We start from the raw sequence: 17,907 nt of genomic DNA, 5'->3' as shown, positions 1-17,907 counted from the left end.
GATTTAAATGCAGCTTCCTCTGCTTTCTGCCCTGAACACTTTCAGGTTTTGTGTGTTTCTGAATGAGGAGAATCATATCGACTCCTAGGGTTTGGCAGAGTGAACGGAAATGTTTATAACCTCCTGGCACAAAGCAGGCACCAGCAACATCAACTTTTCCTCCCATTGTTTTCTTAAACCTTTGCTTACCCCATTTCATTATCATGGCTTCATTTGCCATCCCTGTAGCAAGGTCTTTACACCCGAGTTGTAGAGAACCATCTCCTTTCTCTCCTAACTAGCAGCTATGGTCCACAAGCCCTCTGCAATTCACATGGTTACAGTGTAACTGGAATAGGCACTAGCTATAGGGGAGAAGCTTTATTTAAGTGGTGTTGGAGAACCTATTTCTCTCCAGGAGACTTCTGTTGGAAGGAAGTCTTCAATTCTGAAAACATAGAGGGAGACTCCAGCCAATGCCACAGCACACTTGTTTGAGTTGAACAGGGAGAACCCTACAGCCACCAAGGGTGATAGAAGTCACAAAGGAATTGCAGGCTGAGTAGCCACTCCTGCAAGGGTCACAGGCTGCTTGGCTTTAGTCACAGTCTGATGGCATCTCTGCACATGCTTTGTTCTGAGACCTGATGCCTACATTGGAAGGGATTTGTTGGCACTCTGGGCAGAACCAGGTTATTAGGAATGACCTGGAGGACATTTTCTACAAGTGAGAAGGATGCCCTCAAGGGGAGACATTGTTTCTCATGGAGCAAAAATGTTCTTTTTTAAGATTTAAAGTCACAGATATGAGCATAATACGTATTTAAAAGGTATGCACTGACATTCCATTAACATGGAGGTATTAAGGGAAAATATTCCTGGGATGCGTATTCTTGGTTATCAACTTGACTATTTCTGGAATTAGCTAAAATCCCATGTTCCTAGGTGCATCTGTGAGTGATTTTTCTTGAGGTGGGAAGACCCACTTAAATCTGGGCCACACCTTCTGTTGGAAGCCTTTATAAAAGGACATAGAAAAAGAAGTGCTTCTCTCTCTCTCTCTCTCTCTCTCTCTCTCTCTCTCTCTCTCTCTCTCTCTCTCTCTCTCTCTCCCTTCCTCTCTCTTACTGGCAAGTCCATTCCTTCATTGGCATTAAAGCCTACTTCTTCAAGAAGACCAGCTCAGACATCCAGCCTGTGGAATGAACAACTACTTGATTCTTGGACCTTCTGTTGGTAATCAGCCATTGGTAGACTAGCAGGATCACAGCCTGTAAGTCACTTTAATAAATCACACACACACACACACACACACACACACACACACACACACACACACACACACACACACAAAATCAGTCTGCTTTTTTAGAGAGTCCTAGCTAATAAAATGCCCAAATGAGGTTCTCTTGAGGGTAAATTGGGACAAAATACTGGAGCACACTGGTCTGAGGCAGTAGTCCACAGTTGGAGGAGATTTAATACTTGAGCTTTAACTTCCAGTCAATGAAGTAAGACTCTTTAGGACTGGACTTAGCTACTTGTATTTTTATGAAATGCTACATGGGTTTGGACATAATGTGGCAGCTTCCCTCTGCTCTGGCTACAGGCCTGCCTCTGATGTTTATGCAACACTGTTGCAGGACATGAAGGCTGTAGGTTGCTTGCCACTCTTTGCTAAGACAGACTCTGCTGCCTGATGGATGGATTACTGAGATGAGCTGTCTATTTCTTGAGACTTCTGCACCTGCTCTGTTACTACACTGATAATTATTTTTAATTGTGGTTTTATAATTTAGCCAATTTATGACCACCAGAATAAAGCATTTGAAGCTACTAAGTAGCTAATGGCTTAAACAATTTCGCGGCTTTGTCATGGGGATGATGAATGTAGAGGAAGCCTGACTCCTCAACCAGTGCCAACTTCTCATGTTTAAGATGGTGGATTAGACGATTTAGTGTCTTTGACAGTGTAATAGGTTCTGTTTAACAGGCAACGTCTAAACCTGGACCTAATTCACCTCATTTACTTAATGTAATTTTCCCCGCAAGGGGTGTTAGGAGTAAATCTCTCTGACGTGTGGATCTGTGTGAGCTGATAACCACTCTGGAAGCTGCAGAAGAACCACTCACATTCCCACCATGCACAGACAGAGTAGCAGACACGATGTGAAGTCAAATCAGGGTACTTCACCTATTTTGCTGTCTTCACCTTAAAACGGTGCTCTCAGCACACACAGAGAGGCACAAATGGGACCCACAGTGTGAGAGGAATCGTTAACACCCTGCAGTTGCTGTATGCTTACATGGCTTCACAGAAAATGCTTTGATTTCTTCCTTCCACTATTGTGACGTTGGTCAGATTTTTCCATGCTCTTTCTTTTCAAACTACATCTAGGAAAGACAAAAACATTGGGCAAAGAGGAGGGTGGCTGCCTTCTCATGAGCTCAGTGCACTCCTCCATGGGATCACATCGGCCAGCGAGTGCAGTCACCCTGGGTTTTGACACCAGCTCTACATGGCCCAGGTATTTGCTCCACTCATTTACGTTCCCGATGTACATTTACTTGAGTCCCACGTTTCAGGAATTGTGAGGTAGATTCATAATGTTTATTGAGCCCGTGGGTTCTACAATAGCTTGCAATGGTTATAAATCAAATGAATACAGCCTTTATGCCTCACCGGGGATTGAAGTATTCCATTATATTCCCGGGGAGACACGAACAACACTAGCCACAGAAAATACACTGACGGCAGACCACAGAAATGATTCCACCCTAGATGAAATGATTGAGCCAATGAGTTTATTTGGCTGATCTAAGGATTATGAGTGAGGAATTACTAACAGAAGTGTGGGTGACTCGGGAGGAGGGGGACCCACCGAAAAGCACCATTTCACCTTGGCCGACAGCCTCATGACAAGTATGTGGTTGAAGTCTGCCCTCACGGAGCTTTCTGACTCGTATACTCCACTCTCCCTGCAAGACTACGTGTAGCTGAGGAGCAAGTTGGGAGGTTGGGATGTCTGGTTAGGGTCCCATCACTCTCCCCTCTTTTTCTCTACTGGGAAGTATTAATAGTCCTGTTACCATGACCATAAACCATGAACATCCCCTGAACTGTTCTGCTTATTTCATTGCCATGACTACAAGAGGCGAGGTTATTCTGCAGGTCACAGTTGCAGCCTCTGTTCCATGATGGGAATGGGCATGTCAAGCCCAGAGGAAATCATTCACTGCAAGCAGAAATGAGGACTGAATGAGCCAGCAGGTGCTCCATAATGACAGCTATTTCTGAACTCTTTAGCAGGAGCCGCTTAGCGCCATATGGAGAAATGGTTCTCCCAATATAGCACTTGATGGTCCTTTCTACCCCTGGGTTACAAGAGAGAATGGTGGTAGTTTAGAGAATATAAAGTTGACGTTGTCTTCTGGGCCTTCAAAGCTAAAGCCACATCATCTGTAACATCCTGTAAGCTGCCCAGGGCGTCATGAATTCTGCACATAAAGAACCATTCAAACCTCTGCCAACCGACTGGTTTATCCTTTCAGCATTAGGGACCCAAAAGTGAAGCACAGCGTGTCTAGACAAATTCCCCACTCAATGACCTCAGTGTGGTCCCAGGTCCTGGCTCACATTTGTACTGAGAGAGACAATGTTAACAGAGGACAAGAATGCAAACCATGTTGAGTGAGTGACAGGAGGCAAGACTGGAAAATGGCAGGGTGGGGCCTTGGTCTGCAGCAGCATGGGAAGGATCACTGAAGAGCATTCGGTGTGTGAATGTCATAACTAGAAATCTCTCTTTGGTTCACAGTCACCCAGCACATAGTGAGGTTTCTACCCATGATGACCACATACATTCCACTGGTCTTATAAGATTTCAATACTGGGCCAGTAAGATGGCTCACAAGTAAAGGCACTTGCATGTATGTCTGATGACCCAAGTTCAATCCCTGAGGTCTACATGGTGGAAAGAGAGAGGAGACTGCTGCAGGCCATCTTCTGACTTCCACGAGGACGCTAGCGGGCAACCTCAACAAAAGGCCCAGCAAATAAATGTAACTTAAAGACAGATTTTAATGGAGCTGAGAAATTCTCAGCCGGTGATATCACAGTTTCATAGTGTACCACCACCTTTGCCTGTGGTGATGCCTGTGGGAGCAAACCTACCGGGCTTCCCGTTGTACAGATGTGTGGCTCTTACAGCTGTGCACAGTACCCAAATACAGTACCCAGTGCAGCAGACAGCTGTGCCACAGTCCAGTGCTGGTTAGAGTGTCCTCCTCATTATGCAAGCAGGATGCTGTGCCGCCCAGCAGCAGCTGGAACATCTTGTATGCATGCATGACTGCATCAGGCATCTGCATGGAGACACGGACCCATCTTGACTGGTGAATGCATACCCATTTGATGATGTTGTGTAATCCTGAAGTTCTCAGGACACATCCCATTGTTGGACATTGCACTGGAGCTTAGCAGAGGGCTTCAATGGGTGGGTAAGGTGAATCAACAACGGAGCCGGAGAAAACAAGGAGAAAATCTCAATGAATATGGGAAGCCATGGGCTCACAGAAAAGCAGAGTTGGGCAATGTCAGAGATCTAACTAAGGAAAGGAAAAATTAGGAGTTGGCACATGATTACTTGTGGGGCTGAGGGCAAGGTTAACTCCTGGCTTTCATGTCTCTTTCGTTAACCGTCAGGGAGACAACTCACCTGTTCTACAAACTGGGAGATTCAGCAAGGTGTGAGAGGTTCTGGGAGAAAGATGATGAATGGGGCTCAATGTTCCCTTGGGTCATTGAGTATCCTGTGGCTATGTATGAGAGGTGAAGACACTGGGTCATGTGTTTAAAAAGAAGGGATACATTCAGATAAAGAACTCCAGTGAACAGTGTGCATAAGGGGTGGACAAAGTAGCTGGAGGCAGAAACAGATCATGAAGGCTGCTTTTCCTCTAGAGAAATTTTGTCGATTGGTACTCAGACAATCCAGGGGTCACCTTTAATGTCACTGTCCCCTTTAACATCCCATGAAAACCAAATCTTGTCAGACATATCTCCTTGCTTATTCTGTAGCTGTTCAACTCTTCCACCCTCTGACAACATTAGTTCATGACACAATTTAGTAGATTGGGGGCAGGGACTAAGATTTGCACATTTCTAATGTGTAGAAAATTTCCCAACAATTTCTAATTAGGAGAGGCTAGGAGTGGTCCCAAACCCCAGTGGTCTACATGATAAAGGTATTGGATTCGGTCATTAGCAAGTGTTAACCACATTCCCTCTAACTGGTTTAGTGGTTTTTGTTATCGATGTTGAGTTATTTACTCAGCTGGCCTTTCAGGCTTGCCAGCTGGACAGACAGATCTATTTAGTCCACCCCTGGGGTAGTGAAATTGTCTCCAATTCAGATTCTGGGAGGGGGTGATTTGCAAAAGTAAGACACTTTCCTTTTAATGGGCTGCACATTAAAAGAAGGCATCTGGTGGCTATTTTTAAAACACCAACATCTTCAGAGTCGTATTCTGAGAAGTCACATGCATTATACATGTTTATGCTAAGTGGAACTGGGTTCTCACTGCACAGTGTTGAGCTGGCTACTTGAAATCCCACAGGGAACAGTTTGGGTAGGAAAATAACCTTTTGCATGAACTCAGCTGGATTCCCATCTGCTGGAGTAGACTGGTTTAAATGCTGACCCTGAGGAGAACCAGAGCTTTGAAATGGAGCAACTCGGGGTTTTCACATGGGTTGAAGACAGGCGGGCTCTCCCTGGCTTATAGCTCCTCTGCAACTTTGGTCAAACATCCTCTTTTTCTAGGTCAATGGCTGTTAACCTTGACTTTGCATTAGACTCACTTGGAAAACTTTCAGAACACACCAATACCTGAATCTTATCCAAGACCCACCGAGTCAAATTCTGAGGGGTGCAGCCCCATCCTTATCATGCTCAAACAATTCCCAACTGACTGTAAAGTTCAGCTGAGGTTGAGAGATGTGTGCTCTTACTATTTAACACACTTAGAATTTCTAAACGAGTAAAACTCACCTTGCCCCATGCTGGTGCTGATTTCAAGGGAGCCAACTTACAGCAGAAATTACAATGAAGCTAAGTGTAATTAGCAGTGTGATAGCGACACTCCCACCTTCCACTGAAATTATATTTCAAAACAGTAATATTCAGAAAGATTCCAACAAGGGGAGGTCTCCATGATCACTCAGCGTCCTCTTCTTCATCTGTGTAATTGTCACACACAGGGCTGAGACCCTCTGCATTCATGGCATATCTGCAGGGACCACACACAGAATCTTTTCACCACCCCGGCAAGCCAAGAGCCTCTTTAGAGCCATCTGTGCCCCGAATCTCTAGCACAAGGCTCTCAGGGGAGGGGCTGTTACATACTTGCTGAAAGAAACCAAGACCCTGGAATCGCTTTGAACATTTAGAGCTGTCTTAAATTGCATCAAGTCTGGTTGGAAGATTTCTTGGCGTCATAAGCTATGACTGAACAAGTAGCAAAGGAGTCTTGGCTAATTACAATAATAGTCTTCTGTCTACATGGACCGCCAACTGTCCAAAGTTCAGGTAAGAAAACCAGGAGCCAATCCAGCTGCCTGCCCTTGCTTCTACTTCCTATACGCCACTTCCTCTTTTCTTTCCATATTGCTTCCTGGGTTATGCTGCCTGCCCTTGCTTCTTCTTCCTGTAAATCACTTCCTGTTTTCTTTCCATATTGCTTCTTGGGCTAGGCTGCAGGTTGTGCACTGCCACTGTTTGTCCCGGTCTGCTGCCTGTGCCTGATTCTAGATTTTCAAATAAAGCCAATAAATATATAAAACTTAATTTGGGATTATGCTCTCTCTTAACAGCCAAAGTGGCCCCTAGTACATAAATAACCTGCCTGATATTTCAAACAAGAAAGCTACCCCTCTGTGGTGACAGCTGTAAGCCTGGTATCAGGCAAAGGACTCATTCATAATTCCTTGACCTACTATGTGCCGGAGACCTTGAGGGCAAGAGAATGGAGTGCATAGCATTAGTCTAGAAAGATGTGAAGGTCTGGAAAGCCACAGGGCAAAGAGGGAGGAAGGAAGCTGGCATTTGGGGAACATCTGCTTGGTGCAAAGCTCTAGAAGAGAACTATATTACTGGAATGGTATGATACGGTATGGAATGTTACAGATAGGATTATAGCATGTATCTGTCCTGGTTCTTACAGTGTGTGAATGCTACCGAACTTAGAAAAAAGGATGTGTGTGATTAAAGGTTCAGTATTGCAGACACCGTACCAAATTTTGTACATGGGAGGGGTGGGGGATCTGTGAAAGTACGGGGTTGGGATGGTGTGCTTGGATGTGGGGGAAGGGCCAAGAGCGAGGACCTCAGCAAAAGTGTACAGTCTGATAAAGCAAGGAAGCCATTTTTCCCTAGTGGAGAAGAAGCCCAGTCCTACAAATGCCTCAACGTAGGCAGCAAGTGACTCATTTCAGATTTCTAACCAGTGATGCTTTAAGCCATTCGCTATCTGGCATTTGTTATGGTAACAACTAGTACAGTCAGGATATAGTCAGGATAGTTTTAGAGTATGCTGCAATAACAAAATCCCCCTAATCCCATTGGCGTAACACAAGAAAGGTTCGTTTCTTATTCGTGTTATAGGCCCAGCGAGGGGAAGTTGTGAGCTCTGCTCATTGCTTGCAGCCAATAACCCAGGATGATGGAGACACCATAAGGCAAATCACTTCTGAAATTACCCAGTTTTTGTGGAGCATTGCACACTACTTCTCAAGCCTTCCTCCTAAAGTGGTAAGAGATATTTGGTCTACCTTTCATATGGAGTCAAGACAAACCACATGATAGTAATTTAACTAGGGGAGGGGCTTACAGTCCCTGGTGTGAAAAAGTTGTGACTCTTGATACAGTGGAGAGATCAGTGTGCCTACTTTTAGGGACAGTGTATTCAGTGGGAGTTGGAGGTTGACACCTAGTGAATAACAAACAGTCAATTTCAGATCTTGACAATGAGTGTTACGTCTGAACAGGTGCTGACAGGGTGCTGTCTTTAATTGGTAAACAAGGAAGAACTTCGTGGGTGTAACATTTAAACTGGGAGATGAAGGAAGAAGAGTCAGTTGTGAGGTCTTTTATTATTATTATTTTACATGACAAAGCTTGGGTCATTTAGGAAGAGAAAATCTCAATTGAGAAAATGCCCATCAGGTTGCCCTGTTGGGAAGTCTGTGGGATATTGTCTTTACTAATGATTGGTGTGGGGGGTCCCAGAGCAATGCACTCCTGGGCAAGTGGTCCTGGCTTGCATAAGAAATAAGGCTGAGCAAGCCACGGGGAGATAGGCTGTAAGCAGCACCCCTCTGTGACCTCTGCTTCAGTTTCTTCTCTGATTTCCCTCCATGATAAACTGTGACTGGGACATGTAATCCAGATAAACCATGTCCCCTCCAAATTGCTGTTGGTAAGAATGTACACACACACACACACACACACACACACACACACACACACACGTATGTATATTATAGCAACAGAAAGGCATCAGTCATGTGATGTGGTCCAGAGGTATCCAAAATAATGATTTCCAATTCCACTTCAGGAACAAAATTACCATGGAAACCCTTGCACCTCTCTGCAGGACTGAACAACGGCCAAAGGAGGGACAAACGGCAAATGATGGCTGGTGGTCGGCTGGAGACAATCCTTCTTTCAACAAGTTTCCTTAGACTTTCTGTATCGCCAATAAGCTAAATAACCCTGCTTCTGCTCACCCACAGGTGCTCTCCCCTGGTCATGTGAACCTGCTGGAGGCCTCTGTATCCATCCTGTCCTGACAGTACACAGCAGAGGACTGGTACTGCCTGCTCCTTGGAAAATCTATGTGTTCTCTTCTAGTCTCTCACTGATGAAGAAAGGACTCACCCTAGAGCAGGGTAGAGAGGGTGAGGGTGGGGTCAGGGAGCCTGTGTTTGGAGCATGGCTTTTTATAGGTGGAAGTCCTTGGCAGAGTTTCAATAAATCAAGATTTTTTGTGTGAAGTGGAATGTATACCCTGAACCATGTTTCTTCACCTAGAATCACCTGGAAATTCTTTCCCAGACAGTGGCTCTGTTGCTGCCTTTGTGACCCCTCAGTGGCTTCCCTCTGAAACCTGTCTGCTGTCTGTGGAGAAGCCTGGGTCATAACCATCTTTTTAGGAATAGTTTTCCCTCCAGCTTTAGCTGTTCCTTCTGAGACAGCCCTGTTAAGTTAAAGCTGCATAGGTCTGAATGTTGGACTAGACTGCACTGTTTGGAGAGAGGGATTAAAAACAAGGTAGAGCTATTACCCAGAGTCAAACCTGCAATGTTCAGTGGTCGCCAAGGATCTGTGCTCTGATGTCAAGGGGACTTTGGGCAGGTGAGCCTTTCTCCTTATAGCAGAAGGATTGTGTACCCTGCATTTTGTTCTCTTGCTCCTCCGGATTCATTTACAAATTCACTGACCCATTTGGCAATGTTCCACCCAGAGGACACCATTGGGCCTTCTCTGATTTAAAGGCATTCTATTCAACCTTGAAGAACACACAGCCTGGTGGTAAAGAAATGCCAGTGAGTCTAGGAAAAGACCTCAGAGAAAGTGGGAGGCAAGGGGTGATGCTCCATCTGCCTTTGGCTGGGGAGGTGAATCAGAATCTGCCCCCTATGGCTTCCATTTAGAACCCTCATGGTGAGCGATTATATAGGTTCTCATTCTTTCTTCATCTAAACCTCTTAGCGTTATTATTAGTAAATGCTGGGAAATCTTTGAGTCATGGCAAAGAGTGTGTTGAATACTTAGGTCCGGAATGTCCTGACTTTCTGAGCATTTCAGTTCCTAATACCAAGAGGAGAAAGAAGATCTCGTCTTGATTCATCAAAGGAGAAGAGAGAAAACTTTGGCAAATTCCAATAATGGTTCTTCATTAGGCAGAGTACATTTTAAATGCACGCGTGTTTTTCTGTGTCGGTTACATTTGCTGTAAGTAGACGAAGGTAGTTATTATTAACCGTGCTAACCTCGTGTGCTACAGAACAATGGAATTATTTTATGTAACTGTAATATATTTTTCTTAATCATATAGAGATATTGGATTCATTGTTAAGAATACTTCATGTCTATCACATAGATGGCAGAGGGAGGATTTTGAGTGTATTTGCTACAAAGAAACAATAGAAGTGTAAGGTACTAGATATGAAAATTAGGCTGCATTGATCTGTAAATAGAACGATCATGTTGCACCTCATAGCTATATATTTCATATGTCAACCAAAATGAAATTAAATTTTCATAAAGCGCAAATAAAGAATGAGACAGTAAATTCATCACCAGAAAGGAGGAAACGTACACCTGCTTTTGAAAAGCTTGGTGATTTGCTGTTGTGTGTACATTTCCAAAGCCCAGCCACACTTTGACAGCCAAGTCCAATTAAAATGAGAGTCAACTGAGAAAACACAAGGTGCCTAAAGCAAGTGGTGCATGTGGTCTGACTGTGGTCAGTCATTTGCTCAGCGCAGGGCTGCGAGGCTTTGTGCTAAGCTGGTAATTCTGATGAACAGAGCCTCTGAGGCTGGAACTGTAGTTGACAACCGAGTAGCTACCCTCGCTTGCAGTACCTCCCGATGGGGGGAATATTTTCCTGTTTTCATTTAGTCTTGAGGTTCTCGGATTTAAAATGCACATCTGCTTGCAGGCTTGTATGATTGAGATTTTGTGATTAAAAAAAAAAGAAACCATTTTTGGGCTAAATATGATATCTTGCTAAAGTCTCTCAGCTTTCAGGCCCTATCGTGTAATATTTTTTTTAAAAAAAATGTTTACTATTTTGTGTGTTTTGACTGTATGTGTATCTGTGCACCACATGTGTGCAGTGCCTCCAGATGCCAGAAGAGGGTGTCATGCTCCCTGGAATTGCAGTTACCTGCTGATGGCTGTGAGCCATTGTGTGGGTGCTGGGGATTGGACCCTGACCTCTACAAGAACAGCCAGTGTTTTTAACCAAGGGAGTTGCCTATCCAGCCCATGTTTTCTTAAGTTTATATTTTCAGATCTTGGGTGACTTGTACATCTTTTATCAGCCAAAATGGACAGAGCCTGAGAATCCAATACTTAGAAGAAAGAGGACACAAGGAAGTTGGAGAAGGTGTAGGATTTGGGGTTGCAGGAGTGAGTGGTCTCCAGCTGCAAGAACTTGCAGTGTGAGGCAGGGACCACCGTGGCCCAGAGTGTCAGATTTTGTGGGCTTAGCTCACCGTTTGCGAACAGCCTGTCCGTCTTTCACTGTGAGGCAATGTTTATTGAAGGGGATTGAAATTAACATTGTAGTTGCTCTTTGGACTCTAAAGCGCTTGATTCTCAAACAGTCGCTTCCCACAGAGTCCCAGGCCCAGTGATGCAGGTCTCTTTCATGATATGGAGTAGTGTTCACTTAAAATTGGTGAGTCCTCCTGCATACTCCACGTCCTCTCTATGTCACTGACCACATAAGCACAGTGTAAGCATATACCTCTAATAAAATGGAGAAGTTTTTTACATGTAAATACTATCATACTAGCTTGTTTGGTTAATGTGACAAGACAAAAGTCTGCACATGCATGCAAATATAACTTCTAAAAAGGATTTTTTTTCCTTCTGGCCCTGAGAGTCAAGCTCAATGCCTTGTACATGTTAGGCAAGCATTCTAACACTTGAGCTACATTCTTGGCCTTAAGGAATATTCTTGGGGATGGGGAGATGGCTTAGTAATTTAGAGCCATGGCTTCTGGAAGACATGGGTTCAATTCCCAGTACCCATCTGATGGCTCATAATCATCTATAAAACTGGTTCAGGGGATTCTGGTTTCTGAGTGTATTGTACACATATAGTACACAGATATACATACAGGCAAAACACCCACATACATAAATAACAAACACATAAATATTTAACATGTTCTTGATCCAAAGCTGACTGAATACACAGGCAAGGGGTCTGTGCCTGACTGTGTGTGCACATCACACACAGACACACACACACACACACACACACACACACACACACACACACACTGACACACACATATACATGTAAATTTATACTTAAAATTTCCTCCTTAGTTCAGTTTTTTTTTTTTTTTTTAATTAAAGAACCTGTTTTAAAGACAAATAGTATCTCATAAACTACCAGGGTGGATGTGTTTGGCTTTCTTCTTACCAGCTACTATATACCCACATTTTCAATGGCCTTGTTAACCAGTTTAAAATTCCTGTATTTCATTTTACTCTTGAGGGGAAAAAATCTTGTTTTTTTTTCCCACTTGCTTTCGATTATTTATTGGCTGGACATGGTCATGCAAGAGAACTATGGGATCACACGAACTGGAAGCAGTTGGTGAGTTTGCCACAAACATTGCTCAGTTCTGTCCTTCCAGTGCATCAGACTTTCTGTGTTCTGATAGAAGTCAGTATATATACTCTTATTCTCATGAACTTTTCTACTTTTTTGCTGGTGGCGAGAGGGTCCCCCAGAAGTTACCTACCACCCTGGAACAGACATCTCAGCTTGCCCACGTGGATGGTATTCTGTGTAGGAATGAGGAAAGAACCCCAAGTCCTTATCCTAAATGTGACGTAGAATATCAGTGTTCTTCTCCTTGTGCCTCTGCCTCTGGCAGCACACGGTCAGTGGCATTTTGGGTATAGTTGTGCTCTTACCCACAGGGCGTGTTTCAAGACCCCTGTAGACTCCCCAAGTCGTGGATATGACTCAGTTTAACTAGAGGTGTTTGTCTTCACATATGATCGTATTATCAAGTTTAGTTTATAAATTAGGTGCTTTAAAGGGTTGTTGATAGTGCTAACAACGGAGAATGATTTTTGACAAATAATATTTAGAAGCTAGATGTATGTGATTGTTCTCTTTCTCTCAAAGTCTGGGTTTTTCCATTTAATACTTCAGTTTGAAAAGAGTGGGCAGTGTGTAAGTGAGACTACATGTCAACCCATGGACGCAGGGCACTACTGCACAGAGTGAAGCTGTGGGCATAGGGACACTACTGTATGTATGCAGTCCTCCCCCACCATACACTCAGTCACACAAATGAAGTTCATAAGAAGTTAGGGACACACCCTGTAACATAATGCTTTGTGTGTGTATGTATGTGTGTATGTATATGTGTGCGCATATATGTGCGTGTGTGTGCATATATGGTATATGTATGTATATATGTGTATGTGTGTATATGTGTGTATGTATATATGTGTATATGTGCATGTATGTGTGTATGTATGTGTATGTGTACATATGTGTATGTGGGTATGTATGTTTTTATGTGTGTGTATATGTGTGTGTATATGTGTGTGTATATGTGTGTATATGTAAGATGTGTATGTATATGTTTATGTGTATGTGCATGTGTGTATATGTGTGTATATGTGTATGTATATATGTATGTATGTGTATATGTATATTTGTGCATGTGTGTGCATGTATGGTATATGTATGTATATATGTGTATGTGTGTATATGTGTGTATGTATATATGTGTATATATGCATGTATGTGTGTATGTATGTGTATATGTGTGTGTGTTTGTGTGTGTATGCACTCTATGGTCTCACTGCCCTTTAAAATTATTCCTCATGAAATCCTTTTTAAAAAGGTGTAATGTTTATTGTGTGTGTGTGTGTGTGTGTGTGGTACCATGCACAGCAGGTGTCCTGGGAGGCTGGAAAAGTGTGTTGGTTTCCCTGGAACTGGATTTACTTGCGGCTGTGAGCCACCAGATGAGGGTGCTGGGGACTGAACCCAGGTCCTTTGGAAGAGCAGCAAGTACCTTAGCCACAGAGCTCTCCTCTGAAAACCTTTAACAACCTCATGGAGTAGAGTTTTCTAGAAGCCACACCTGGCTGTTTTATCAGACAGGCTCAACTGTTCTCCTCCAGGCCCAGGCTGAGAACCTCACCTCTGTGCCAGATTCTGCTGCCCATCCTCCTCGATGCCCAAGAATAGACTTTGTCTTCTCTTGATATTGCTCGCACTTAATTCCCACCATCTGAGAGGGGGCGGGGCTCACTCGGTACAGCGAGTCTGTGTTGTATGCATGTCTGTTTGTGTTGTATTCGAGTCTGTTTGTGTTGTGTGCACGAGGCTTATTTAGGACAGTGATGACGCCGAGGTTTCCGACCTGTGCTGTGCTTGCTCCAAGCCAGCGTTTATGCACACGCTATAGCTGTGCATGGATCTTTGTTGTGTCTTGACTGTTAGACTAGCTGTAATAGGAGGGAACAACAGAGCGTGCTGAGGCAAAGACTTGGGTCTCAGCCATCACCTGTAGAGTTGTAGGGGGAACCCCAACTAAACAAAATCCGAAATAAATGATTAAAATAGATTTTGAGTTTAAACCATGGTGACTAATTTTTCATTGAAAAATAGAAACATTCTTTACAAAACTTAAGCTAAAACTTTTGACAAGGTTTTGAAATGACTTTTGAAAAAGAAGCTAAGATTCCACCTAAAACTCAACACTGCTAACTGTGTTTGTACAACCTTAATGTGTTTAAAGTCCGTTACAAACATTAACTCTCTGAGTCCTTTGGCCATGTCCACACCTAGGCAAGGCTCACTCACCTTTATTGCTGCTGTGTGCTTCTGCTCAGAGAAACGGGCCAGAACATGTGCAGGCAGTTTTCATTCAAATACTTGTAAAATTTCAAAGCGTGTCCGAAGAACATCATGGGTTTATTTTATGCACCAGCAAAAATATTATTCTAATCGTAGTTGTTAAATTAATGGTGCATGTGTGCATGTGCAACCTTGTGGGTTTCTTTGCCCAGTTAAAAGATTTAAAACAATTTTATGATTCTCCTAGAGAAGATGTAACGTAAATCTATCTGTCACTTTTACATATTAAGTGACTTAATCAGAAGAGTTGACATCAATTGAATGAGCCATCTGAAAGGAGAGCACAAGCAACACAGTGGCTTGACTAGCCAACCCCTGAAAAGCTACCATGTACCTTGGCCAGTTGAGAGGCACTACCCAGCCCACATGTCCATACATTATTCATACACATCATTCATTATATATAGTTAATGACATGCATATGGCCTGGATTTTCTGGTTTGCTAACTATTCTGTCCCTATAAATAGATGCCTGATTGTCAAACCACATGTCGATTTTTGTTTCAGAAACTGTGAGCCCTGTACAATGGAGCAAGCATCCGCAAAAATTGCTGGGTACCAACCAGTTCAGCTGAGGTAAACTGGAGTTTTCCCTACACCTATCAGTCTATGGTATTAATTTATTAAAAATGCGAAACAGGAATCAGTATCAGTTTCTTTAAGCCTAAGCCACAACATGAAAAAGGATTGGGAGTTAATATTTCTAAAAAAAAAAAAAAAAAATGACCATCGGGGATATGACAAGATGTTCCCTGCTGAGGGTGAATTGGGCAAGGATGAGGGAAGATGACTGCTCTCACGGATCTTCTGACAGCCTGTGCAGGGCCGCCTTTGTTTAAGGAAAGGCTTCTTTCTCAGATGTACTTTGCTATCATGTTTTTGGAAAGAGAAATTTCTGTCTGCTTGTTCACAAGTAAATCCTACAGAATCGAAAGTCAAGGCAAATAAACTCTTTCTAGTAGCATAGAACCTTCTAGAAGGTTGACCACATCGAAAGCCACAGGTTGGCACACCTTAACAAATACAAAAAAATGACATAAGTCAAAGAGACCTGGAAACCAACAGCAACCGTAACCTCAGAAACTATGCAAACATGCAGAGATTTAACTATACGTTTCTGAACGAACAGTTATTAGTAAAGAAATCACGGCAAAGTAGAATAGATCCCAGAGTCAGGCAGAGACGTCTGCTCGGGGCAGGCATGGGGAATAGATCCCAGAGTCAGGCAGAGACATCTGCTCGGGGCAGGCATGGGGAATAGATCCCAGAGTCAGGCAGAGACGTCTGCTCGAGGCAGGCATGGGGCCATGGACATATGAGCTCAGATCCTGTTGCTTACACAGCAAGCGACTGACCCCCAGAGTCATCTCCTCAGCCCCAGAAGTACCTTTTATGCATTAAAAATGAACTCCCTCATGGATATTACATATTTGCTGTTTACCTTGATGGTTGATTTTTTTCTAATGCATATATGTTAAGTTTTGTGTGTTTATACTTGTTCTTTTTTCTTTCTGGTTTGCATTTGATCTCAAGCTTAGAAAGGCTATTTTCAGTGTAAATTTTTTACATTTTTTTTTTATAGACTCAGAAGCCTTGTGTCAGGAGACAGGTTTTATTTATTTATTTATTTATTTTTTAAATTTATTTATTTTATGTATATGAGTACACTGTTGGTCTCTTCACACACACCAGAAGAGGGTATCAGATCCTATTACAGATGGTTGTGAGCCACCATGTGGTTGCTGGGAATTGAACTCAGGACCTCTGGAAGAGCAGTCAGTGCTCTTAACCACTGAGCCATCTCTCCAGCCCAATTTTTTACATTTTTATATACAATTATATATATGTGTGCGTGTGTGTGTGTGTTTGTGTGTGCGCACGCGCATGTGTACGCGCATGCACGCATGCACGCATGTGTATAAATTTCAATAATGTTAGAGAGACCAAGATTTCTTACATTTTAGGTGAGAATGTTCTTAGCTGCCTTTCCAAGCACATGTTATGTTTATATGCTCTTTTCTCAGTAAGAATGGAATTCCTAAACTGGCTGTCTCATTCTCATCAGCCTTGTCACCAGTGCCAGTTATCTGTCAGATCTGGGAAATCGTTCTTTTTGACCAGAGTCTTGATGGTAGTTAGCCCTGAGAAGGTCATGCCATGTGGCAATTAAGTTAAAACTTTATTGACTCTACTGAAAAAAATGCAGAGAAAAAAAAAAAAACTGGTCTGCACAACCTAGCAACAGATAGCCAGCTTGCACATATCCCAAAAGTAGCCACCCATGAGGGAGAGCATGACAAGCCTGTCTGGGCCGCTCCACCTCCCACGCCTCAGTAGCCATTGAGTTAGCGAGCTGGTCAGGTCTCTTGGTGCAAAGCCTGCCTCAAGTCCAAGATGTCTGGAAGCCACATTTGGAGGGAATTCACTCGGACTCCAGACTGATGTGATAGTGTGGCAGCCCCCAGGGCCAGGAAAGTCTCTTTCATAGTTGCATGACTTATGCTTCACCAAATTCTGTGGTGTCTCCTCTGAAAGCAGGCCCTGCATTTGATCCTCTCTTTATTGCAGGTTGCAGGATACCAGGCCCTGCTCTCTAAACCTCTTCCATGCAAGAAGGCCTCATTTGGACAAAGTGCCACCGTGATTGAAGGCTTTTACAACAATTACTGTGAGAGGGGAGAACAGGATGCGGCATCATGTTTTCCATAAACCAGGACAAAAATCTCTTATTTCTGAATCAGAAGATAATTAAAAACATTGAATGGGCTATATTTTTTTTTTCTGGCTCATGTTTAAAAGAAGAAACCAAAAGCCTTGTTGGTTAATGTGATTCTTTCCTACATTCCATTTACAAAACCATCTCTGCTCACCTCTGCTTGGTATTCATTTATTGGTTCCAGGAATATTTGTTGAACACATGGCATATTGAGGGACTGAAACCAGTTTTTTTTTTTTTTTCCTGATAGGATGACCTATGACAACTAGTGGCTTCAATGAGAATACCCTCTCCCATGGGCCCATACATTTAAGTACTCGGTCTCCCGCTGACTGGCGGAACTGCTTGGGAAGGGTGAGGAGATATGATCTGGTTAGAGGAAATGTTTCACTGAGGGCAGGCTCTGAGGTTTCAAAAGACTAATGCTATTCCTATTGTCTTTCTCTTCCTCATAGTTATGGATCAAGCTGTGAGTTTTCAGCTGTCCTTTTGGTTCACCATTATGGACTCTAACC

The 17,907-nt window shown here is 43.2% G+C and overlaps 1 long non-coding RNA gene across 1 annotated transcript in view; it reads left to right on the top strand.

The window, feature by feature from the left end:
- The window catches only part of LOC143443239 (uncharacterized), a 39,014-nt gene extending 21,425 nt beyond the window's left edge, over positions 1–17,589 (top strand). The window contains exons 2-3 of the long non-coding RNA XR_013112023.1: positions 7,644–15,252; positions 17,245–17,589. This is a non-coding gene — a long non-coding RNA (uncharacterized LOC143443239). The remainder of the gene's footprint in view (positions 1–7,643; positions 15,253–17,244) is intronic.
- The last annotated feature ends 318 nt before the right edge of the window (positions 17,590–17,907 follow it).

Source organism: Arvicanthis niloticus, chromosome 8, assembly GCF_011762505.2.
Source record: "Arvicanthis niloticus isolate mArvNil1 chromosome 8, mArvNil1.pat.X, whole genome shotgun sequence".
Lineage (NCBI taxonomy): Eukaryota > Metazoa > Chordata > Mammalia > Rodentia > Muridae > Arvicanthis > Arvicanthis niloticus.
The sequence above is the reverse complement of the archived record's forward strand: the minus strand, read 5'-3'. Positions and strand labels throughout refer to the sequence as shown.